The sequence below is a fragment of the Crocuta crocuta genome, unplaced genomic scaffold (genome assembly GCF_008692635.1).
Source record: "Crocuta crocuta isolate KB4526 unplaced genomic scaffold, BGI_CrCroc_1.0 scaffold39, whole genome shotgun sequence".
Taxonomy (NCBI): domain Eukaryota; kingdom Metazoa; phylum Chordata; class Mammalia; order Carnivora; family Hyaenidae; genus Crocuta; species Crocuta crocuta.
Window position 1 is genome coordinate 1,974,662 of NW_027533334.1, and position 27,622 is coordinate 2,002,283.

The window sequence follows — 27,622 nt, forward strand, 5'->3', positions numbered from 1 at the left end:
GAGAAATATAATTCAAAATGTAGCTCAGCTTTGCATCCTGAGTACAAACAAGGGCACTATGTCCCAAATTACCCTGGGTCATAACTGTTCTAGTGTGCAGTTTCTCTGCTGAAACCAGAATTAAGTTTTCTTTAAAGACTAGACAGAAGGATGCTATAATGTCTATAGAAATAAGTGGTAGATTTTTAAAGATATTTCATAGTGTAGCCAGAAGAGTTTTATATTTCACACTTATGTTTATCTGATGTATCTCTGAGCATCAGTTTTTCCAGTTTCCATGAGTTCTTCTCTAAATTCTCATACAGAGGGAGCAGCCAGGCTGGTTGTCCTTTTCTTTCCCTCAATTCTGCAGATACAGATATCAAAAAGACAATACAGCTAAAGAAAGTCATCAATTCTACTCCGTCATGGCCTCTCGTCTGGTGTCTTTTTCCTTATTCCCCCATAGCATTCTCTAGAAGGAGCTAAAAATTGTGCTAAAGTTAGACCTGGTTACCAATCTAGCATTTGGCAAGTAGTTAACTCTCACTACTCTCCTTATTTTGCAATGGTTCTAGACAAGATGTGTTCAGTTTTCTTCTATCATATTTCCCATTATTTTTTAAAACTGATATATGAAATTCTTTATATGCAATGAGAGGAAAGCTTTTTATCCCCACATGTACTACATTTTTCTCAGTTGCCTTTTTCCTTTTGATTTTGCCTATTTTTATAATTTTGGTTTTTCTTTGTGTTTTTATATGAAGGTCTTCTCTCTTCTCTCTTCTCTCTTCCTTGTTATAAAAACATCTACCATTTATTCATGTAAATAATTTTATTTCCTCAAATTTTAGAAATTTAAATCTTTGATCCATCTGGGCTTAATTTTTCTATAAAATGTCCAATGGAATCACAATTTTTTAAGTATTTATTTATTTAAAGAAAGAGAGAAAAAAAGAGAGGGTGAGAGAGAGTGAGCATGAGTGGGGGAGGGGCAGAGAAAGAGAATCCTAAGCAGGCTGCACTATCAGCTTAGAGCCCAACATGCAACTGGATCTCATGAATTATGAGATCATGACTTGAGTCAAGATCAAGAGTCAGACGCTCAACCGACTGAGCCACTCAGACACCCCTGAATTCAATTTTTTTTCAAATGGCTAAGTGGTAGTCGCAACAATGTATTTTGGAATAGAGTTTTGCTTGTAACCCTGTCAATTTATTATTCCCCTATTAAATTCCCATTTGTACTTGTTGCTATTTCTAGAGTTTCAATTATTTTCATCCTTTATTTAAAAATATATTCTCATGTACCTTTAACTTTTTTCATGGTTTTCCTCTTACTGATTTAATTATTCTTTGTTTTGCTGATGTTTATTCATTTGCCTCGAATGTTGGTATTACCACTTTGGTCCGTTCTCCTTCCATTTTTTATGTTTCTCCTAGAAAGTCACATCGAAGTTGGTAATTTCAAATAATATTCTTTAGAAAGGACTCTAAAATTAAAATTCCTGGTCTGGGTTCTCTCTAAAGTGCCAGAATAGTTACCTACTCTTTGTGTCTCTTTATCCTATGATCATATTAAATTTAATATATCTAAAATGGGAGCTCATCATTCCTACTATCTCTCTCTTTTTCAGATTGAATCTGGTCTTTTTTTTCATCTTTCTTACTTTACCCAAAAGCAACACTGTACCACTGAATGCTCAAAATGGGAAATTCAGATTTGTATATCTGATTAATAAATAAAGTATTTTGTATCACCCTTATTTCGTAATTTTCTTGTTAATTAAAGCTAAGAAACATTTCTCAAATACACATTCTACCCCATCCATTAATTCAGGATTTGCCTTTTATTTAGACCAAGCCAAAAGCCTCTTTATTAGTTTCTCTTTCTTCAGCATCTGCACTTTGACCCATTCATCCTTAAGATAGTTTCCAGAGATATAATTTAAATCATAGATCTGATCATTGCACTCTCCTACTTTAAAGCATTATGTTTCTCTATAATACCAAATTTCTTAGCATTTCAACATTCTTCATTTTTGTCTTCACTCTAACTGTCCAGTTCTGTCTTTCACTACAAACCTTGTGTTACTAGCTATTTGGGTTGCTTTCTTCCACCAAACATGCAATTCATGTTCAAAAACCTCCTTTCATATTTCCCAACAATTGCCCTCAATCCAATTTTCCTTCTTTGTCTTCTTATCATGTACCTATGTATCTGTCATGGCCTATCTAATTGGTAGTTTACTTTTACCTTTCTAGGTATTCTATTTTTGTCCTTATTCACTTTAAACAAACCTTCACAATAACATCTTGTAAAAAATATTAAAGTTACTTATTTGAATGGCTGCCCTTGAGGACAATTCTTTTCTTATTCATATTCTTATCCACAGCATCTAGCAAGGTACATGCCATATAGTATACATTCAAAAATTCTCTTTCAAATTGAATTCAAACTGGAAGAAAATTTCCAGTAACATTTGACTGTATTTTTAATGCAAAAGCATACATTCCATGTACCCCATCCAAATTGGTAATCATTTCAGTGAATTATTCTTCATTATTGATTACAGTCTTGCTGGGGGAGTAATTCTAGGTCCCTCTTTGCTGTGACTTGGGATAATGGGTTCACTTTCTTCTCTGTGCCTTTTGGAACAGCCAGGGAAGGGAGACAGCATAATACAAGGACCAGAGCAAATGATAAAAAGAATAGAATGAATTATACAGTGACTGAGGAACTACCTGGAGGTCACTCATTTCCTCACCATCAACAGCATTCCAACTAGAGTGTGAGAAGGAGCTTGATTGTTTCTTATTCTTGACTACACAAAAGCTTCTGTACTGAATTAAATGTCACCTCTACCTTAATCAATCCATTTGAAATTATAATCTCTACAAACTCCTGATCCCCTTTGTTCAACTTCTAAAAAATTTACACAGTACTGCTTATCTTTTAACATAGTACATCATTTATTTGTTAATAAATTTATCCACTCTAGACTTTTTGTGTTTACTATTTTCATGGTATACCTTTTTTCCACCCATTTACTTTCAATCTGTCTGTGTCTTTATATTCAAAAGATGTCTCTCATAGAAAACATCTTGTTGGAACATACTTCTTCTCTATTCTGAAAATTTCTACTTTTTATGGAAAGTTTATGTCATTAACATGTAATACACTTATTGATGTGGTTGGATTGGGTCTACCATTTTATTATTTGTCTTCTCTCTGTCTCCACTGTTTCTCTTTGTACTCCTGTGACTGACTTATCACTTAGTATATCTTTAAGATTTTTTATTTTAATTCATCCATTGGCTTTTTAGTTATGCCTCTTCACATATTTTTAAGTCTACTCTAGGATTAAAGTATGCATACTTATCTATTCACAGTCTATTTGGAATTGATATTGTGCTTGCTCATATAAAATATATATAGGCATACATACTAGAAACATACAGGTTCATTAATCTCCAAATCCCTTATGTATAATTATCACACATATTACATTAACATATATTATAACCCCCAAGAGAAAGTGCTATAATTTTTGCTTTAATCAGTACTATATACTTAAAAAAAAAACTAAACTGAAAATAATGGTTTTTGTATGTGTCCAGATACTTAACATTTTTTATTCTCTTCATTCTATCCTGAGAATACAAGCATTCATTGGGTATCGTTTTCCTTCGTACTGAGCAAATTCCTTTAGCAAAGGGCTAGTGACAAATTTTTGTAGTGTTATTTGCAAACATTCTTTTTTTCTTCTTCATTCTAAACAAAATTGTACCCACTGGATATAGAATTCTAGATTGATCATGTTTTCATATTAAAAAAATTATGATATTGTTCCCAATGCCTTCTGATCTTCATATTTTTCAATGAGAAGTCAAAAATAATTCACATTGTTGTTCCCCTCTGTGTAATGCGTTCTCTTGCTACTTTCAGGATTTTCTCTTTATTGTTAATTTTCAGAATGATTCTGTTAATTTTGGTACTGCTTTAAGTTCACTGAGCTTCCTGAGTCTATCAATGTATTGCTTTCATAAAATTTGGGGAGATCTGAGTCATTGTTTATTCAAATATTTTACCTGCTCTATTCTATTTCTCCCTGCATTATTGGACTCCAATTGCACATATATTCAAACTTTTCATATTGTCCCACAGATACCTTTTTCAATTCTTTTCAATATTTTTCTTTGTTTATTAGATTAGATGACTTCTATTAATATACCTTCAAGTTCAAAGATTCATTCCTCTATTATCTCCATTATCTAGTAATAACCATCTAGTAAATATTTTTCAGTAGCTGAATATTTCATCTAAAGGGTCTTCTTTGATTTCTTTATAGATTTGAAAGATTTTCTCTATTGAAATATTTTATTTTTTGTACTACAAGCATATTTTCCTTTACCTTACTAAAAGTAGTTGTAATAGTTGCTTTACAAAGATGTTGTTTACTAATTTAAACATCTGAACCATTTCAGGGCAGAACCCCATTGGCTGTATTTTCTTCTGAAAAAATGGATTCTTCATATGTTGAGTGACTTTAAGCTATAGTGTGGACACTGTAAATGATATTTTTTGGAGGCCACAGATTCTGTTATAGTCTTCTGAACAATATTTATATTTCTGTTTTAGTAGGCAATTTACTTAGTAAAAGTACAAACATAGACTTTATCAGAAATATCAGTCTCGATGCAGTTACTTTTCTCCCCATGGTAGGCTGCTTGCAATCTGTTCTGTTCTTATATAAGACAGAGATCAGCCAGAGATTTGGGCAGCACTGGTCAAACTTTGAGTTTTCTCTTTTGCTTTTCCCTTTACAATATTGTCCACCAATTGTGGTTGCCCTAAACTCTGTGTCCTGGTTCATGAAGCTAGAATGACTATATGATTTCAGTGTTTTACCTGCCTTATATGGAGCCACTGGCCTCCTGTATCAGTTTGGTCTCAAGCTAAAGGATATGACAACAAGAAACGCACCCTGTCCGTTTTTCTTGTTTTGAGTCTCCATCATAATATATATGCTTTTCTTCTCTCTTCAAAGCCTTTAAGTAGTTCAGTTCAGTTGTTGAACAGAGTTTGTAGTCATTGGCTTTGGGAGGGACAGGTGGTTAGAAACTTACTCAAACTCATTGGAACAGAATTCCTATCATTTATTTACCCACTTTGTTATTATTATTGCCTGTGTACTTAGGACAAGGATCATTCCTTTTTTAATGTTCCCAAATGTTTGCAACATAATACTGAATATACGTTTGTAAAATGAATGAATGCAATAGAGGTACCTAAGAGTGGCTTTAAGTAAGAAGATAAATATGTATGGAAAAATATAAAAATGTATTGAAAGGTACTAAGTAGTATTGCCAAAAATGGAAAAACGCAATCTAAAAATGCATTAGCTATTCATAAATGAATTGGCACATAAAATTACACTAAAAATCATAACTGGGTACCTTTTATGGACATCGATCAGCTGAGTCTACAAATTTATAAGAAAGAACAAAAAGCCATGACAAGCAGGGACAGTTTTGGAAAAGGAAAAAGCAAACTGTACTTCATTGACAATTTAAAAACTTACATATACCATATAATTAATTTAGTATGCTCTTTGCACAAAATAGAAAAATATTAATTAAATATAAGATAAAGACAAGCAGAGCCATATATATATATGGGTATTTCACATATGACATGTGATAAAGAATCAGTAAATTCTTTAATAAACGGTGATAAGAAAGTTAATTATCTGCACATAAAAATATTTCCTCACTTGTCTAACATAAATTCCAGAAAGATGAAGAACTAATTATCTACAAAAATCAAAACTTGAATTCATTAAAATAATAATAGTTGATATCTGTATAACTTTGTGGTTAAAAATTTCTTAAATTAGAAAGCAAAGGCACAAATTTCAAAGAAAAAATAATAAATTTCAATTTTTTTAATTTAAAAGGGTTGAACTTCAAAAAAAATCTTTTCAGTCCCTAAAATTGTAAAAGAATTATTCTGACAATTTAACAAGCTATTAGGAATCAATAAGGGAAAGACAAAGACTCTAGTATGCTAGGTGGAAATGCATATGGAAGGCAATTAACAGATGAAAAAATGCACAATAAAAATTGAAAAATATGCACAACATCACCAAGAATCAGGAAGATACAAATTTTAAAGATGTGATATCCATTCACTCTCATAAGCTTGGCAAAAATTAAATTCTGATAATACCCAGCATTGGAAAACATGTAGGGAAATGGAAACTCACACACTATTAGCAGGAGTATAAGTTAGTCACTATTAGACAGTAATTTTCAATATCTAGGAAAGTTGAAGGTGTGTATATTTTAAATCTTAGAAATTCTACTAGGACATAGAAAAACCTTAGCACTTATGCACAAAGAGACAAATACAAAAATGTACATAAATATTTGCAATAAGAGATTTGTAATAAACGACAAGCTCATAAATATGAGACTGTAAATAAAATGCAGTATGTTTATACAAAGGCATATTATAAAGCAGTATAAATGAATGAAACAGAGATACATGTTTTACCTTGGAAAAGTTTGAGAACACACAATTAAACGGACAGATGGATAGATGGATATACATAGCATGGTACCATTTATGTATGCATTTAAAGGTTGAAAAACAAGGCGCTCAGTAGGTTAAGCATCTGACTTTGGCTTGGCTCTCACAGTTTGTGGGTTTGAGCTCCGCATCTGGCTCTGTGCTGACAGCTAGGAGCCTCCTCAGGATTCATTATCTCCCTCTCTCTCTGCCTCTCCCCTGCTTGCCCTCTGCCTCTTTCTCTCTCTAAAAAATAAACAAACATTAATTTTTTTTAAAGTTGAAAAAGTAATATTATATATATCTTTATAGCCCTATGCCATGTCATAGATACACATAAACTGCATGGGAATGATATATAGTAAATTCAAATGAGTAACTAACTGAGGGCCATTTCTTAGGTGGATGGCATCTATGTGGATATTTATTATATTATAATCTTTGTGTTTTATAATGCATACATGACTATAATATTTAATATAAGATGGGAATAATAATACTACTTTGGAAATAGTATTGTTTGGGAATTAAGTGAGGTAATAAAAATAACTTCGCTAAAATAATAAAAAAATTGATGGGGCACTGATAATTTTTCTATGAAATCACAACAGCTAGAAGTAATGAAAGGATACATTATGAAGATATCTAGCAATATCAATAATGGAAACATTACAAATGTAAAGAATGAGACCCATGCTAAAATTCACTCTATTAGCAGGATAGACAAACACCAATTCAAATAAATGAAAAGATAAACTGAGTCCCTAGATAAGAAGATTCAAATTTGTAAAGGTGTTACTCCTTTAAAAATCAATTTATATGTTAATCATATCATAAAGAAACTTAAAGGTAAATTACTAACAGAAAAGTATATTTTCAAACAATTTGGCATAGTGATAATACTTGAATAAGAGCTCTTCCTTTTATTAAGTTTATTAATTTAGTAAGAGACAGAGCGAGACAGAGCAGAGGAGGGGCAAACAGAGGGAGAGAATCCCAAGAATGGCCTGAAACAGGGCTGGGACTCACGAACCGTGAGATCATGACATAGGCCGATATCAAAAGTCAAATGGCTAACTAATTGAGCCACCCAGCTGCCCTGAGTAAGAACCTAGATCAATAAGGAAAAAATAAGACTACAGAATTTTAAAATAGTTAAAAGAAATGAGCTGGTAATTTACAAGTGATGAAATATAAATAGCCAAAAAACACACAGAAAATGCTCACTTGTACCAGTAATCTGAATTACAATATTTAAAAAGCAGTAAATTTCACTTTATTAAATTAGCAAACCCTTTTTAAATAATCAAATAACACTGACATGGGCAAAATTTCCATAATAGTGGCAAGAAAAAGTCAGGGGATTCTTACAGAAATAAACAATTATAAACATGGGCAAAAATACTAAAAAACTACCAGTTGAAGGCACCAGAAAATATCAAAAGGTGAAAATTTGAAAAATATTTATTCTAGAAAGAGTGCCACTGCAATGGGCAAGAACTCCAACTTTGTGGTTGGTTTTCTGGACTGGGGAAGCTCCACTATGAACCCTAAGTGAGATGGTAAGAAACCACAAACTTAATAACTTGAAGTGGCGCATAACAGAATTCAGATCTGTAGAAGACTTGATAATTATATACTCCAAAATCTGAACAGACTCCACCCAAATCCCTGGCAGACATCTAGATTAATGTTTCAAGATTGAAAAATAAATAAATAATAGTATACAGTAATGATAGAATAATATGATTAGAACATACCCGAAGAAACTTAACCTAAAATAACGCTATGTTGAAATTCTAAGATTCAAAATTGTATGTACAGTGTGTGCTCATTTTAGCAGGGAGAAAAAAAGGAAAGGGAGGAGAGGAGAAAGAAAAGAAGGATTTATTCTCTCTTCTGTCGGTTGTCTTCTTTGTTGTCTTGTTTCTTGCTACAAGAGGACACAGTTTTTTAAGTTTCTTGCTACAAGAGGGAAACAGAGAGAGAGAGAGAGGAGCAGGGGGAGGGGGCAGAGATGGAGGGTGAGAGAGAATCCCAGTGCAGGTCTCTAACTCAGAAACCATGAGATCATAACCTGAACCAAAATCAAGAGTTGGATGCTTAACCAACCGAGCCACCTAGGTGCCCCAAGGGCATTGATATCTTTAAGAAAATTCACTTCCAGGTCTTCACTTCCTTTAATGTGTATTCTCTCATAACACAGGTCTGTCTGAAAATAAGTTGAGAAATATTTTGGATTCTTTTCCTACTACCACCGTCATTGCTAAAGAAGATCCTCATGACTTTTTTTTAGTGGATGATAGTAGGTATCAAGCTGCTATTATACTTAGGCTTTATGAGGTATAATAAATCATAGTTCTATTTTAAAATGTCAATACTTGCTACTTGTCAGAAATTAAATGTTTTTAAGCTACGTACACATGATAAAAAAAGTCTGATGTGAACCTAAAAATGCTCTCACGATCTTTCAAATAGTATTCTAAAGCACATAAACCAAAAATATGAAGACCACTGCCTAAAGAATCTTGTCAAACAACAACGTTAGTGAAAAGTATAGATTTTACTGAAGATCTTACAGGGAAAACAGCTCAGTGGACAATTTAAAAATGTTTTACTAGACATTTCTGTTCTCCCAGCATTTTTAGAGTACATGGCCACGGGCGTTTTTAATTTGCTTTCTCCTGTTCCCTCATATTTACAGATTTACAGGCTCTTTTCTCTGCTCTTATGTACTGCCCCTGCTTCTCCCTCTAGACTCTTGTACCTAAATTTACATCTATGTTTCATGCTATGGAACATTCATCCTTTTCAGAAAGCATCTTTGTTTACTTGAGCCTGATTTGGGGCTGTTCCTTTGTAAACATAACAGTATCCTTTGTAAAAATATACATATGACTAGCAGACATTTCGCCAAAATTTTAATGTTTATGGGGAATTTTCATTTTCTTCTTTGTGTTTTTCTGTGTATTTTCCCCAAAATTTCCACAAGTACCTTGTTGCTTTACAATAAAAAAAGAAATTAGGGAAAACTGAGACATAAAAACTAAAAGAAATGGGATAAAGATTTATGGGAGCTTAAAAATGATAAAGGAACCTTCACAAGTCAATGGCAAATGGATGGATTATTTTTTTAAATGCTATTGGGAACATTTAGAAAATACACGTTGTTGATTCTTACTTCATACTATATTTGATAAATTTCAAGTACAGAGTTCAATGTAACAGATAAAACAATATTTTTAAAAACCTGAAGGAAAATAAAGTTAATGTTTAATAATGAGAGGACATTCTGGGTATAGAGATGGTTGAAGGAAATATACTACAGAGATACTCAAAGATTCAGCGGATCAAATGGTTCCATAAAAATTATAAAATGCTGTTGATAATAATATAACATAAATCTCCAGATTCTATAGTTAGATGCCATTTTTGTGGTATCTAAAAAGTTGCTGCACATAAGACAAATATATTAATAACTTTAAATGCTTTAAATGTCTGGAAGTTGAAGAAAACAACCAAACATATTATTTGGAAACCTAACACAGTTTAAAACTGTATTTATGTCCTGTTTCCCAATTCTGTGGACGCCCTTTTCAGTTCACATGTAGGAAAACTAAGTTTTAGAGAGTGGTCTGTTTTCATAGAGTGATGCGGCCCTCCCGGGAGGGCCCTGTAATCCACTGTTTTAATCCAGGGCTCTCTGTCATTAAGACCTTTGTTCAGCAAAGCACACAGTTGTCTGCCTAGTTTTGTTCAAAAACCAGTGGTCAGAGAGTTGGGAAACTGAGCAAAGATGAGCCCAAGCAAAAAGGAACTACTACAAATTATATCCTCCACTCCACCTTCAATCCAAATTCATTCCTTTTGCTTGTTAAACATATACGGGTACCAAGTCAGGTTCCGTTTGATAAGTTTGCCGTTACAAATAGAGACAAGTTTGAGAAATGTGTACTATTGTAAACATTCATATACCAGTTATGGCCATTTCTTTAAAAATTATGCTTAAATTCACTAAACCAGAAGATATCTTCCTATCTTTGCAATTTGATGTGAATCAGAAAGTACAAAACAATAATTGTATTCCCAATTAAGTACTCAACAAATACATAACAAAAATTTCTTAAGCGTGCAGAGTTCCAGAAGGCTTTCCCAATAAAAGGCCATTTAGCCTTTGTTGAATTTTGCCAATGAGAATGTAATTCCATAGAGAATATTTTTTCCAGTAGTAGTGTCTACTGCAACCTAACCTTGGTTTCTCACAGAAGAAATGGATGTATGCTGAGCATTTAGGCAAATAAGTAAAAGCCTTTTAAAATTTGTCCGCAGTAGGTTTCAATATTTCTCTTATAAGTGATAAGCCTACCACTACAGTATTTCATTTAAAAGTATAGGTTTTCCCTGCGGTGCCTGGGTGGATCAGGCGCTTAAGCATCCGACTTTGGCTCAGGTCATGATCTCAGTTTGTGCGTTGGAGCCCCGCGTCAGGCTCTGTGCTGACAGCTCAGAGCCTTGACCCTGCTTCAGATTCTGTGCCTCCCTCTTTCTCTGCCTCTTCCCTGCTTGCACTCTCTCAACAATAAATAAATGTAAAACAAAAAACCAAAAAAACCCCCAAAGGTACAGGTTTTCTAAAAGCCAAAGTTATTGATGGGAAGTAACTCTTCCTTTCTATTTTTTAGGGGGGGAGGGGGGCAGAGGGAAAATTGACTATTTTAATATGTTTATATAATTTTTTAAATATTGTAACATATAACACAAACAGAAATAAATCTAAGTAGTTCCAAATTCTTTCAGCAGAGAGCTTACCCGAATTTGTCATTTTGGGACATAGAATCTTAACTCAGTCAAGGTAGTCTCTGTTCAGGTGTGTGTATTTAAATAACCCTGGGATTCTTTCCCTTGGACAAGAGGTATATTGATGTATGAAAGCCTAAAAGTGAGTATAAGGACACATTACAGTAAAATTCATATAGCCCTTACTATATGCCAAGCATTTTAGGCCATTCATAGGTCATCTTTACAGCAGCATTAAGAGAAAGGTATCATTCTTATCTCCTGTTGAAAGATAAAGACACTAATTCAAGTGAAGGCTGATAACTTCTCAAGTTCACATAGTTACTTAGTGCTGAAGTCAAGATTTAAAGCCACATGGCCAAACTCTAGTTCTGTCTATTAAGTACTTTAATTTACTGCCTCAAATGGACATGGACACTTGGACAATAGAGATAGCTTGACTTTCATTTAGGAATTTATAAAGTACATAAAGATATTCTGATATCAAAATCCTGAACTTAGCTGAAGAAATCTTGAACAAGAACAAAGCTGGAGACCTTATACCTCCTTACTACAAAATATATCACAAAGCTTTAGCAATCAAAAAAGTGTGGTCCTGGCATAAGAACAGATACATAGACCAATGGAACCGAATTGCGAGACTGGAAATAAACCTCTGCATATGCTGTCGACTAATCTTCAATGAAGGCACCAAGAATACAAAATAAGGAAAAGATCGCCTTCACGTGTTGGAAAAACTCAAATGGATTAGAAACTTAAATGTAAGATCTGAAACTATAAAACTTCTAGAAGAAAGCATGGTAGAAAAGTTCCTTGGTATTGGTGTTGGCAATGATTTTATGAATCTGACACCAAAAGCAAGAAAAGCAAAAATAAACAAGTGGGACTGTATTAAACCAAAATGTTTCCCCACAGGCAAAGGAACCATCAATCAAATGAAAAGACAATCGGTGGTTTGGGAGAAAATATTTGCAAACCACCTATCTAATAAGAAGCTAATATCCAAAATATATAAAGAAACTCCTCTAACTCAATAGCAAAAAAAAAAAAAAAAACCCAAACCAACAAACAAAAACACCCCTCATATTTGCTATTCCGCCATTTAAAATGTGAGCAAAAGACCTGAATAGAAATTTATGCAAAGTAGACATACAAATGGCCAATAGGTACTTGAGGAAGTGCCCAAAACCATCAATCATCAGTGCAATGCAAATCAAAATTACTGTGGGATTACCTCATACTTGTTAGGATGGCTATTATTAAAATTAAATTGGAGTAAAGGATGATCACTGTTGATAACCAAATTAATGACCTGGAACATCAAAAGATTAGTGTCAGAAGAAAAAAGGCAAAGGGGCACCTGGGCGGCTCAGTCTGTCAAGCCTCTGACTTCGGCTCAGGTCATGATCTCGCAGTTCATGGGTTCAAGTCCTATGTCAGGCTCTGTGCTGACAGCTCAGAGCCTGGAGCCTGCTTCAGCTTCTGTGTCTCCCCCTCTCTTTGCATCTCCCCCACTCATGCTCTGTCTCTGTCTCTCTCAAAAGTTAATAAATATATTTTTTTAAAAAAAAGAGAAAATGCAAGAGGGGCTTACTGATTGTTATGGGCATACTACATGAAAAAAGATGCATATATGTCCTGGAAGCACTTTGAAATCCAAAAAAAGAGAAAAATCTCACAAACAAGTAATCCATAAATGAAAAGCATCACACTTTTCATCTGCAAAATTTGAAGCTAAAAGACAGTGGAATAATGTCTACTAGTACTTGAAAGAATGACTGAACCCACCCATGATATTACTTAGCAGTGAGAGTAAAAGAAAGTTCAGAGTTTCGAATACATTTTTAGGTGAGCTTTCCAGCGAAAATAATGATGAAATATTAACAAACTAACCAAAACAAACAAACAAACAAGCAAAACACCAGAACCAAAACTGCATAATAAAAGATGGGAAGAAAGAGCGGTGATCAACAAATAGCTATAAATAACATAGTTAATTAAATGTCTGGGAATGGTCAACATGGATTATACTCTATACTGAAAGGGAATTTTTGATAAATTTTTTGATATAATTTTTGATAAAAACGTACAGACGTGAGCATTAAATTTTCTGAAATAAAATATTGATGTGAAGGTGAAGGCAGAGAGAGGAAAGAAGTCAAAAGATGCCAAAGTTCTCACTTTGGGTGAAGATGGGGGGAGGAGGAGGAAAAAGAGAACAGAAGCAACATTTTACAATAGTTTTCACTTGAGAGCTTTGCTGAATTCCTTGGTACTTGCTTTCTGATACTGTTAGTGACTGGACATTTCAGCTGTTTCTCAGAAGGTTAGAGAAGAATCACTTCATAACCAATAGTGCGTGGATCACAACACTAGAAACTACTATTATACCATTTGCCTCACCAGTTTCTCCACTTCTGGAAAGCACCTTGGAAACTTTAACAAATGAAGAGCTGTTTTATTCAGTAAACCATGAATGAGTGACAAAGCCTTCTTATATTCAATGGGTTTTCCCTACATGCTTTGTTTCTTTTGGCTGTTACCAAAATTGCTATTGTTGGTGGTTGTAACCGTGTGGCCTCCAAACTCCTAACAGCTTCTTCCCAATAGAGGGAAGGCTGGGACTGCAGCAGCCCAAGGAAAGTAACTGTGATGACCCTTTAGTGCTGCGGAGCACCAGGTAGTACCAATTCTCACCATCCTTAGCCTTCGTGTTGTGATCTGTGTTCTCTGGAGTTCTGGCACTTCTGCCCAGTGTATGTGTTTCTCTCTGCCAACTGTTTTGGATCCCTGTCTCCACTACAGCTGTGTAGGATGTGCAGTAACTCTTGGCTCCTGACTCTTTTGCCTCATCGCTGTATCACCTATATCCCCTACATACCTACAAGGCTGTAGCCCTGGCCAGCGCCTCAGTCTCCCTTTTGCCCTGAAAGTGAGTTCAGACAAATTGCAACTACTACCAAATAGCATCAACAACTTTATCAAAGCCCTCTAGATCATCTTTTCCCCTGAGGGATTACTTTCTCAAGTGCAATCTTATTTAGAATCTTGAAAACAGCATGTTTCTTATTAGAGAAGTCCAGGGCAGCAAGAACCCAAGGACTCATCCTTCTAATCTTCTGAAAACCTTCAGGAGAATATTTTCCAAACTTAAACCCTGTGTGTATACCTACACTTCTAGTTTATTTAATGATATTCTTTAAGTAGGATGATTTGTATTCTTAAATAAATTTAAGTTAAAATAAGTTAAAAAATAAAAATGTAGATGTGAAAGTAGGAAGGGCCACAACTCCAGATGGAAGAGTGGCTCTTAGAGCTGAGGGAGGAAGATTTCAGTTGTCAAAGTGGAACCTAGAGAGGTGGTCTGGGGCTGGCCGTCAAGATTCCAGGGCCTAGAATACCAGAAAGGAAGAAGACGTTAAGAGAGGGAGGTGCATGAGCACTGGGTGTTACATGGAAACCAACTTGACAATAAACTATTTGTAAAATAAATAAATAAATAGATAGATAGATAGATAAATAAAGTATATAGAAAGGTCAAAAAAAAAAAAGAGAGAGGGAGGTGCAGCTGGCCCTTCTAATTATCCATTCAACATCTGGAAGAGACAAGTTGGGAAGGGAACATTGCATAAAAGAGAAGAAAGAAGAGAGGAAATTGGAGGCCAGGGAATCTGAGATCAACAGGGAGATAATGAAGCTGCGGTATCTGTAGACTCACAGAGACCATCCACCACAAATACTGACAAAGGGATTCTGGAAATGCGGAGGAGGTAGAAGCTGTGTGAACATACATGGTAGGGGGTGGGGGGTGGGTTGATGAAATGGGACCCTGTGCACTAAGGTTCAGGCTGTGCAGTTGTTTGGGAAAGAAAGGGCTGAGCACAAAGAAGCAGTTGGAACCCAAGTTGAAACACAGAGTATTAAAGAAAGGAAGTCAAGGCCAGACAGCTGAAGTAACAATTGAGGGATAAGAAAAGATCATGGAAGGGCTGCAGCGAGGTAAGCCAGGGACCCTAAAACATACAGGGAAGAGGGGGCAGATAGGAGGGGACAGTCAAATGAGGCACATCCAGGTTTGGGAGACAGCGGACTGGACTGTCTGTGAATGCTGAGGCTCCGGTCAGCATCCCGCAAGTGAGGTTAAAGCTGGATCTTGGCACTAACGAATATATTCACATGAACCACCAGAGGGGTTTTTGTCCTTCACCTTGGCAACCCCTGATATAGAACAAAATCTCTGGGTCAATATGTAGCTTTCATAAGGATTCAGATGCACACTCTGGGAGGACTTATGGGGGAAAGGGTCAACCCTAATCACCATACGTATGTGCCCTTGCACTTTATCCAGTTGTCTGATAGGGAAGCACAAACTTTGTCAAAAGGAGAAAGCTGCTCTTAGGAAGAGAAACCAGCACTGCATCTGACTGAATGGTCCTCCTCCAGGTAAGGATTATACAATACCACTGAGAGAGAATGATGGCGAATTATCATATCGTCTAAAATATACTGTACTCAGGAATTTTTTATTCCTTAGTCAGTTAAAGCTACAGCATACAGAGGTGTTCATCTGTGCTTAAAACTCTAATAGCTAGGTTATCCTGAGAACTTTCTGATCATTCACACATCTTGGAATTACAAATCTGAATCTAGAAAGCTTTTGCAAAACAATATGTCATTACCACAGGTCCTTTGATGGGGGTGGGTTAGTGGCTAAGCAGTTTTCTCTCAGTTCTACCTCATCTTCTCTAGTTGGCTTTGTGATGCTGGGCTGATACTCTGCAAATTACATTTCTCCTTTGCCATATGGCTCCCTGTTATGCTTGGCCAATTGTTGGGTACCAGGGAGAAGCTAAAAGACAGGAGAGGGAAGAAAGAACTTGCTCCTTTCTATTTGCTTGCTATTCCTGTGTCTGTCATTCACCAATGGCTCTTCCCTCTGATTCTAGAAACAATATGTTCCACTTTTAGGATTCTTCTGCCATTCTTAGAATCAACCTCATGGATTCTAAAATGTGAGCACAAGCTGAATAGTGTCCATCCCTCAGAAGTCTGGGTCTCAGCTCTGGTTGGATCCCTGAGACACCTCTTGTAGGCTTCTAGGTTCTAAAAATCTCATCCATCTCCCTTTGTTAAGAATGGACAAACTTAGGGCTAGCGGCTGTTTCTAAGCCTGCTAGATCTGTGTTGCTTCGAGTTCCCATTTGAAGCTGCCGGTCCTCTAATACCTAACTAATATTTAACCTCCAACAACTTAACCTTAATTGATTAACCAATTTCTTATAGTAAGTTATCTGATTTAAAAAACTAGTGTGATTTTTGTGACTGAATTCTGGCTAATTTAGAGAGGTAAAGGTCTGCAGTGAATTATATGGAAAGCTTCTTACAATGCTCTTTTAAGTCTACCTCTTTCCAAATGGTTCTCCTTGTGGTTGTTAAGTATCAGTCCATCCATGGCCAGCCAGCTATCCTGTCTCATGAGCCACCTTTGAGAGCTGTCACCCCACTCCCAACCCACCACACTCACATATGCATTTCAAAAACACAGCTGTATGACTCTTTCCCTTGGGAAAATCATATACGGGGTATTCATCTATCTCTCCCTTTGAATGTTTATCTCCTCTTTCTCAAAAATCAGCCACTTTGGGATTCTTTTGGAAAAGCAACATTGTCACCTCGTTAAGTCTTTTGCTCAGTTAAATCTTTGTGGTCTTTCATAAAGACATACTTTATATTTTCTTTCAATAGTTTTATAGTCCAGGTCTTACATTTAAGCCTTTGATCTATTTTGAGTTGAATTTTGTGTATGATGCAATGTAAGGGTCCGACTGCATTCTTTTGCATATGATTGTTCAGTTTCCTCAAAACCATTTTTTAAAGAGACTAACCTTTCCCCATTAAGTATTGCTGGCTTCCATGTCAAGTATTAGTTGGCCTTATATGTTAAGGGTTTTATTTCTGGGCTCTTGATTCTGTTCCATTGGTCTGTGTTTCTGCTTTTATGCAGTACCATACTAGTTAGATTACTATAGCTTTGTAAAATAGCTTGAAATTGGAATTGTGATACCTCTAGCTTTGTTCTTCCTTCACAGGATTGCTTTGGTTATTCAGAGTTTTTTAGGGTTCTGTTTGAACCTTAGAAATTTTTTTCTATTTTTCTAAATAATGACATTGGAATCTTAATAGGGATTGTTTAACATCTATAAGATGACCTTAGGTAGTATATACATATTAACATATTAGTTTTTCCAACTTGTGACACAGGATACATTTCTACTTATTTGTGTCTTCTTCAGTTTTTTTTTCGCCAATGTCAGAACAATTTTCAGTGTAGAGCTGTTTCACCTCTTGAGTCAAATGTATTGTTTTTTTTTCAATGTATATTTATTTTTAGAGAAAGAGAGAGAGAGAGAGAGAGAAAGCACAAGCAGGGGAGGGGCAGAGAAAGAGGGAGACATGGAATCTGAAGCAGGCTCCAGGCTCTGGAGCAACACAGGGCTCAAACTCAGGAACTGTGAGATCATGACCTGACCTGAGCCGAAGTCAGATTAACCAACTGAGCTACCCAGGCACCTTCAAATGTATTGTTTTTGATGCTACTGTAAATGAGATTGTTTTCTTTATTTTTTCTCAGATAATCCATAATTATTAGACTTCTATTAATTTTTCTATGTTGATTTTGTATCCTATGAATTTATTGAATTTTTTAAAATTAGATCTAACAGTATTTGGGTGGGAATTTAGTATTTTCTCTATATAAAATCATCTTATCTGCACATGGAATCAGTTCACTTCTTACTTTCTGAATTGGATACCTTTTATTTCTTTTTCCTACTTGATTGTTCTAATACTTCCAGTACTATGTCGAATAGGAATGGTGAAAGTGGGCACCATTGTCTTGCTTGTGATCTTAGAAGGGAAGTTTTCAACATATGTTGAACCATCCTTGCATCCAGGGATAAATCCCACATGATCATGGTGCATAATGCTTTTAATATTTTGTTGAATTTGGTTTGCTAACGTACTGATGACAATATTTACTTTTATATTCACAAAGGTATCAGTTTATTGTGGTTTTTTTTTCCTTGTAATGACCTTATCTGGCTTTAAAATCAGGGTAATGCTGACTTTGTAAAATGAGTTTATAAATAATCCCTCCTCTTCATCTTATTTTTGAGGGGGCAGGATAGTTTGAAAAGAATTGTATTATTATTCTTTAAATGTTTAGTATAACCCACCAGCGAAATTATCTGGTCTTGGGCTTTATTTCTTGGGAAATTTTGATTGCTGATTCAATCTCCTTACATGTTATTGGTTTGTTCAGATAGTCTATGTCTTTATGATTCAGTCTTGGCAGGTTATATGTGTCTAGGAGTTTATCCATTTCTTCTATGTTTTCTAATTTGTTGGCATATAATTATCTGCAGTAGTCCCTTAGGATCCTTTATTTCTGTAGTATCAGTTAAAATGTTTTCTCTTTCATGTATAATTTTATTTATTTGAGTATTTTTTCTTAGTTTCGCTAAAGGTTTATCAATTTTTTTTTATCTTTTCATGAAGTTAGCTCCTCAATAAAATACTTCCCAATCTTATTAACCAGCTGCTTCTTGGTGCTTGAATACATGGTAAGGCAGTCAATCCTATGGATATTAACCCATTGCCTCACTATTTTTTGTTATAAAAATACATTCCTTGATCAGAAGCAATGTTGAGTGGGACACCATGTCAATAGATAAAGCTATCTCACATGTCCACAAATGACGCTGATGGCAAAAATTTTGCTTGTAGGAAAGTCAATGGAGATTAGTCTCTGCAACCTCTGTGATAGGCAGGGTTCATTGTAATCAATCTTCTGTGATTAGCTGGCTAGTCTACCTAGAAAATGATATCTTAATGGAGATTTAACATTGGTCTGATTTGGGTAGGTTGGGTACTCATCTAATGTTATTGTTAGTACATCACTGGCAAGGGGAGGCCCATGTTATTTAAGACAAAAATAATTTACATGCTGTCATCATGGCATTTGGTTCATAAATCCATTTAGTTAGCACTGTAGTGAATAGGGAGAATGACTGGCCGACATGTATAGCATGCTCCACACTGAGCTCACACGAGACACAATTATCCTCTCACTTTGTTGTCAATGTATGAGAGCCATCCGCAAAAATTTTCCCTTATTTCCTTACTACTTCACAATTGGAAGAGGCATTAATGTGCAGATTATTATCAGAAGGTTATGATCCACTCTTGATAAGTACAGTATGTATATATGGGGGAGCTAAGGTTGAGAAACCCTTATTCTGTTTTTCACTGAAAATCTATGCTATGTTTGTTAATTCTTTGTCAGCTGGATATAAACAGTAAACGTGGTGTTTTGATCAGTACTAATGGAACAGCAGCTATGCATGTAACAAGAAAGTGCATCACTATGTGAATAAACTATTTGGCACCTGAATACTAACTTATGTATTGCTTTATGCAAATGAACAAGCAACATATTTCATTACCTTAATTCAAAATTAAAAACAATAGTGAAAATCAGGAAAACAATCAAATGATGGTCACAAATTTCTTCCTGTCATTCCGTTCTCCATGGCGTGAGCAGAAACACAGAGCACTACTATTCCATATTGAAAAAACTATCTACCAAGTACAAAGGGAAGTACAAGTAAAGGATAAAATATAAACATTTCATCAAGATTCTACAGTGTTCTAGCAAAATCCATTTTCATTATTTCAAGTAGCTTTGACAAGTGGAGTATGTCCTCAGTACAGTCAGTATTTTAAAAGCTTCAACCTATTATTACTTGATGTTATAAAATATCAAAATTTCTAATGTTGAGGATATTCAACTTTTATTAAAAGACTAACTTGTTCTATTTTTTAAAGTGAGCTTAAACACACACTTTACTAGTATCACATGTATAAGTGTATAACAGTGAGATTCTGGAAAGAGAAGCAGCAGAGCTCACACAATCTCATTATCCCACGAAGAGTCAGTCTTAGGCATTTAGGTATATTCTGACTAGAAATACCATGCCATGGGTTCCAAGAGATGACCATACTCTTAGAATGGTCTGCACATTTCAAAGCACAAGAGGGAAGGAAATATCTGGGGGGCTCAGTGCAGGGGGACTGAGGTATTTGGGGGCTGATCAAGGAAAAATATATGATCATGTGGTGATAGTAGCACACACAAACTTGAGCTGGACAGGACTTAGACAGGGTTGCGTGTGAGGAAAGTCTCTTGCAGCATAAGGCTGTCCAGAGGCTATGGTAATGGGCCCACCATCTAGAAGTGGAAGAAGTGAAGGGAACTTCTGGGGAAGAGAGGACAAGAAAGGGGACTTCCATCACTAAATGCTGGCAATGATATGGAAAACTAGTCACATATCTGTTCTTGGTGGGAATGTAAAATGGTGCTTGGGGAACTACTGTGAAGGGAACATTTAGTTCTCTTTAGTTCCCTGCCCAAGATCCATGTTAGCATAGAGTCTTGGCTATTTAACATCTCAGTTTTGAGATGAGTAGAAACTGCCTCTTCTTCATCAAATAATGTCGTTGACTCATGTTTCTTTTTTTTTTTATATTTTTATTTATTTCTAGGAGAGAGAGAGAGACAGCGTGAGCAGGGGAGGGTCAGAGAGAGAGGGAGATACAGACTCTGAAATAGGCTCCAGGCTATGAGCTGGCAGTCAGCACAGAGCCCGACGCGAGGCTCGAACCCACGAACAGCGAGATCATGACCTAAGCGAAAGTTGGACGCTTAACCGACTAAGCCACCCAGGTGCCTCGACTCATGTTTATTTGAGCACCAGCTCAAGCCTTTCCAATGAGGTCATGTTTCTCTAGTTATTCGATACCATGACCAAAAAATAACATGCACCTATTCCTAAATTGTTCCTCAACCAACACAGTAGAGGAGGTGTATCTCCTCTTTCCTAGAGGGAATCTTTCTAGAAATGCTAGAACCTGTCCTTTCCTATCTTCTTAGGAGCTTTACTCTATCAGTTATGTTCTATTGCTGGTATTTTTAATTTCTCCCTCTCTCATAGCCTTTTCCCTACAAACTGTATGTTTGCTGAAACCTCTCCCTAAATTTCTTCTCTTTTCTGTCAAATCCTATAAGAGAATGATTTACTTTCACTGTTCCACTTTTCTCATTTTAAATTAACTCCTTAACTCACCACAGTCTGTTTTCTGCCTCCCAACACTCGGCTGAAACTGTTGCCACCAAGGTCACCTACAATCTCTGAGTTGCTAAATCCAACTCTCCGTTCTTATCTTACTTAACATTTAACACTTACTTAACAGCAGAATTTGACCTGTTGACCACCATCTCTTTCTTCAGTCTCTCTTCCCTGGCATTTGTGATCCCTTTTCTTCTTGGTTTTTGTCTGCCTTCTTTGGTCCTTTCCTTCTTTGTCTCCTTCAAAGGCATCTGTCTCTCCTTTTTTCCCCTTGAATATTGGTGTTTCCCAGAATTATTCAAGATATACTTCTTTTGCTCTCCATATTCTACTTGCTTGTCCTGCTCACACCATAGACTTTGATTGTCATTTCTGCTATGATGGTTCCCAAATCTATCTGTCTAGATCAGATATTTCCTGAACCATAAACCCATAGGCCATTTTTATGTTACTTAAGCATCTCCAACTAAAATCTCCAAAGTGAATTTGTCAACCTCCAAAGTGGTCTTCCTTCTGCATCCCTCATTCCACCTTTCATGCCACCACTCCTTCCAAAGATCTTAAAAATGATATAGGACTCCTTTTTCTCTTACCATCAAATCCTGTTGATTCAAGCCCCTTAATATGTTTTGACATTATATCTTCATTTCTAATACTACTCTTTTAAATTAAGCCATCTTTTCTTTCCCATAGTTCAGTGCATTATTCTCAAGACAATGAGGCACTTTCCAATGAGGAACTTTTGGCAAGTTCCACAGCCAAACTCACAGCTAAATCTGGAAACAAGGGTGGCTCGGGAAAGCAAAATCTCAGGGTCTTCCTTTGGTTGGACACACTGACCAGCCAAATTGACTTTTGACTGGTCTAAGCTAGTCTTCAAAGGAACCTCCTTTCAGACTGTCTAATAAGAAGTAGAGGTGTGTATGGCGGAGGGGGGTGGGGGGTACAGGTAGATGAGTACAGGGTTGGGTAGGAGAGGAGGAAGAAAGGGTTCCTTTCTACCCTAAACATGACTCTTACTTTCACATAGCCCAGAGAAGGAAAACCTTAATTATTTTCCATTGCATTCCTATTTCCTTTTTCTACTCCAAATTGAAAATCTCCAAAATTGAAAAGGGTGGGCTTTTCTTTTCTTACCCTTCTTTTCCCATACATACATTAAGCTTTAATGGTGGCCAGAGATACTTCCTCTACTCTGGGAGAATTCTATGAGCATAGGTCATACAGGCTTGGTTGTTAGACAAAGTGGGAAATAAACAAATCTGTAAAATTGTCTTTCAAGATAATAACCTGTCTTACTGCTTAATTCTATTTCAACTTTCAAAAGCTGGATATACCTCTCTATCCCTATTTTCTTTACATACAAACTGAGAGAGATGGATGCCTTAGGCCAAAAGAGTGAAGGTCATGTACCAAGCAAGGAAAAAAAAAAAGTAAAATCACATTAAAAATTTTAAATTATTATCCTTGTTAGAAATGATTTAAACATATAGCATATAGTTTCATATTCCCACTTTTGAGATTGAAATTTTCCATACTATACTTAACTCTAAAAACACTCTCCTATTTCATGCCCATTATTGAAAATCATCTCCTCTCTCAAATCCCTCCTTAAAACTTCTCTGAAACCTTTTATAAGAAGGGAGCCTGAAGGTCTTTTCTTAAAGACAAGAAAGCAGGTTGAATTCAAATAAAAGACAGAAAAAGATAGACCAAGCACATGGGAAGAAAAAAATTAATAAGCTCACCTCTTTCAAGTAGCTTTTCCATTGAGTTTTTACATTTTAACTCCTTGTTTTATTTTTATCTCTAGTGTAGAAATATTCTTCATGGATTGTAATGCTTTTCATTCTGAAATACATCAAATTCATTTCAACCACTACTAATAATAGTAGTAAATTTAAAATAAAATACCAGTAAATGTCACATTGAATTTCCTTCTTACTCAACTAGAGATAATAATGCCTTTTCCCAGACCTTCTCAAGGAATCTATGAGGATAAAATGGATAAAGTTTTAGGATGATTTAAGCTTATTAGGGAAACAATATGAAGTATAATAATTCCCATCTTTTCAGAGTTCACACTTCCTTGAAGTAATTTCTAATTCACCATAGTTGGCTTTTTGGGTTTCTCTTGTGTTCAGAGATATTTTATATCTATGCAAAATGAAGTAAGATAAATTATTTAGGTTATAAATAGGTTTATTAAATGGTTAATAGCATACAAGCAGAAAGTGGAGCAAATAAGTACAAAATTAAAGATTGTATAGTCTTTTAAACATTAATTTTTATTGCAGACAAAGCTGTATTTGTTAAAAATGTAATTTATGCAATATCCCAATTTGTCCTCATTTTAATGTTTAATACATTTTCTATCCAGAAGTAAATTTTCTACAACACTGCCATGGCTGTGGCATAGTTTTTAAGTAAGTCCCAAGCTTGACAGTTGTTCTGGCTCTGAAGGGTACTAATATCAGGGTATAAAAAGGCAAAGGTGGTTTTCAATGTCAAGTTTGCTTAATCACTTGGACTGAACATGAATTACATCTTACTTTTTAATGATAGAGAAATATGGACAGTTTGCACAGTATATTTTAGGATACATTTATTACGCTGTATCTCAAGGAGTTTTATGTAACTTAACAAAACTACATAATGCTCCTTTAACATCTTAACAAATAACACAATCATCAGTAAAGAATGATGAAATGAAGTACACTCAGATGATACTCCAAGTGTCCTTTATAAGTAGACTTATGACACAGTTCCAAAAATTATACATATTTTGTAAAGTCCCCAAACATACATAGCATGACATTTTGTTTTCTCTGTCTTCTATTTAACATGGTTTAAATGAAATTCAGTGAAGCGAATGTAGAACTGTAATCCCCACCCCTATATTAGAGAAACAAATGTTAAAATCTGTTTCTCTTTCCCTGACTGGTCTCATGTTCAGATAAAAGTACTGAATCGAGTGTATACATACTGGCAGCTCCCAGGGTTATACTTCCTTCCGAGCCCCGGATGTGGAGAGGAGTATGTTTGCAAGCCTTTCCAAATGAGCATGGGGTGGGACTGTTTGGCAGGGTTCAAATCTCCAGTGAATGACCGGCTGCAGCTCTGATGAAAATAAAAGTTAAAGAATCCCTGACTTATTTAGAAATATATGTCTTTTTTCTCTAACACCAGTGTCTTTGTGTCTCCAACTGCTGTGGAGATGTCTCACTTCAAAACTGTCAGATGGCATGTGGGCATTCCTCCCTTCCCGTGCAGCAAAATCTTAGTCAGGTGTATACCTACTGTGTGCACCAGACTGTATGTCATAAGTGCACCATGCTACATGTTGGGAATGATCGTTTGAGCATGGTGAGAATAAAACACCCATTATTTATATGTCAACTGCACCCCACCTCAAGAAATACGTAAAAGCATGAAGTTTTGTTTCTTTGAGAATATTTTTGTATCTAATGAGAGCTCATATGAAACATTTAAGGAGTTGTTTTTTTTTAATTTTTTAACGTTTTATTTATTTTTGAGAGAGAGATAGAGACAGTGTGAGCAGGGGAGGGTCAGAGAGAGAGGAAGGTACAGAATTGGAAAACAGGCTCCAGGCTCTGAGCTGGCTGTCAACACAGAGCCCGACACACGGCTCGAACCCACGAATCATGAGATCATGACCTGAGCTGAAGTCGGACGCTTAGCCCACTGAGCCACCCAGGCGCCCCAAGGAGTCTTATTTAAAGCATAATAATATCGGGGCGCCTGGGTGGCTTAGTCGGTTAAGCGTCCAACTTTCGCTTAGGTCATGATCTCGCGGTTCGTGGGTTCGAGCCCCGCGTCGGGCTGTGTGCTGACTGCCAGCTCAGAGCCTGGAGCCTGTTTCAGTCTGTGACTCCCTCTCTCTCTGACCCTCCCCTGCTCACACTCTCTCTCCTAGAAATAAATAAAAAACATTTAAAAAATTAAAAAAATTAAAATAAAACATAATAATATCTATGTAACTTACCTCACATACTCTCTGTACTTACCTGTGCTTACTCTCCCTCCCATTGGCTCTACTATAGACAGTGTGGTCTACTTCTCTCAGTACTCTTGAACTGCTATTCCTTCTGCGTAGAATATTCTTCCTTCACATTACATCATTCAGAGCTCTACTCAAATGGCACCAATCAGAGAGCTCTTCCCTGACCAGCTGGTCTTTCTCCATCCCTGACATTCTTTTCTTCACAGCATTTGCTACTTAAACTGTATTTATATAGCTTTTAGTGTATAGCTTCCATTTTTTCCTACTGCCACTAAAATGTTAAGTGCCATGAAAGCAGGGTCTTTGTCTCTTTAATTTGTTACTACATCCCCTATGCATATGATATGTGTTATATAAACTACTTTATGATGGATGAATGCTCATTTTCAAAGTACAGATGAACTGAATTTGGTTATGAAGAGCTAAGAGTACTGAATAAATGTAAAAAACAATAAATGAGATATTGTATACATTTTGAAAATGTCTATAAATATCACAAAAAAGAAAAAAGCCCAGAGACGTTTCCCATAATACTAGTTTTACATGTATTCTAGGGTTTTTCTTAGAAAATTTCAGATGCAGTGCAAGATGGATCTACTTTGTATTGAATTAACATATTAGAAAAAAAATTGTAAAGCAAATATCTAATGCAGCCGACAAGGACCTTTCAATTTTGAAATAACATAATTTAAAAATACTTCTTCAAATTGAATTCCTATGTTCTTTCCAAAGCCTTGAAATGTTTTCCCACGTAAGTTGGTGCAGAGATAATGAGTGATGCATCTGGAGTGAACCTTACCTCTGTGGTGTGTGGATGCCATGTCATCACTGATACAACAAAGGGGACTGTTGAATTACAGACATGGAGTTGGCCTGGCAAACATGGCAGATTAACCAGAAGGCTTGGACGCCTTTTACTGTGGTTGCTCTCTCCTTCTTATTCTCCTTTGAAGACATAAACTTAAATCATGTATGGGTTAACATTTCAGCAACATAGACCAGAGTTTATTTTTGCTAAGGAGAACACCAATACTCAAAAGATTTCCATCAATTCATAGTACTTCCTTGTAGAATGCTTTCTTCATTCCTGTAGCAGTTTATCTAAGCTGCTACATTATTGTCTTTCCGGGATATTTATTCTGCAACCCTCTTTCTCAAAGCCTCATAGAAAATGCCTTATTGATGATCATTAAGCCACAATGACTTGACATGCTAAGATTTAAGGGAATACGTTCAACTAGGTTATCATCAGGCATTCTCTATATTTCTGTCAGTTCAAGGTTATTCAGAAAAAATAATTATTAACATATTCAGATACAGTTCTTACATTTGCAAGAAATATTCTATGTAGAGTGCTACTCACACAGGTGCATCCATACCATATGCATAGATTTATATAATTCTGGATATCAGCAACACCTTTATATTTACATATTTTAAATATGAAGACCATATAACCTTAGTAGAGAAATCTTTGAAAAATGGAAAAGATGCCCTGAATACCACCATCTTCATAAATTATTGTCAGCATGTTGTTATATTTCCTTCCAGTAATCTGATGCATCTTATACTGTTTATCACTATGTATACAATTTTACATCTGGTCTTTAATCACTTAAAATCACAACATAAGCACTTTTTATGTTTCCTACATAGTCTTTTAACTATCAAGTAACTTCTGGAATAATATCGCATCAAGAGAATATACTTCACCTTCCCATTATTGGATATCTAGATAAATTCCAATATCATGCCATCAGAAATACTACAGCTTTTAATATCTTCATCCTTGAAGATTCTTTCCTAGACTTTGGATTACTATTTCTTTAGGGTAGATATCCAGATAGTTTATTATTTGGTCACTAGTTAAAAATATTTTTTTAATTTTTTAATTTTTTTTACAAATAGTTTATTGTCAAGTTGGTTTCCATCTAACACCCAGTGCTCATCCCCACAAGTGCCCTCCTCCATGCCCATCTCCCCACTCCCCCCCTACACCCATCAGTCCTCAGTTTGTTCTCATCATTCAAGAGTCTGTCATGGTTTGCCTCTCTCCCTCTC

At 35.7% G+C, this 27,622-nt stretch overlaps 1 long non-coding RNA gene across 3 annotated transcripts; it reads right to left on the bottom strand.

Annotated features, from left to right (window-relative positions):
• Positions 1 to 232: 232 nt before the first annotated feature.
• LOC144218347 (uncharacterized) lies at positions 233 to 26,515 on the bottom strand. 3 transcript variants are annotated; one of them, XR_013331126.1, is made up of 5 exons: positions 26,361 to 26,515; positions 24,524 to 24,657; positions 23,286 to 23,388; positions 1,291 to 1,418; positions 233 to 454 (listed from the first exon to the last, which is right to left on the bottom strand). It is a non-coding gene; the product is annotated as an uncharacterized LOC144218347 (long non-coding RNA). The 3 variants fall into 3 exon arrangements; XR_013331127.1 differs by lacking the exons at positions 233 to 454; positions 1,291 to 1,418 and adding an exon at positions 5,970 to 6,799; XR_013331128.1 differs by lacking the exons at positions 233 to 454; positions 1,291 to 1,418 and adding an exon at positions 21,661 to 21,807.
• Positions 26,516 to 27,622: the final 1,107 nt, after the last annotated feature.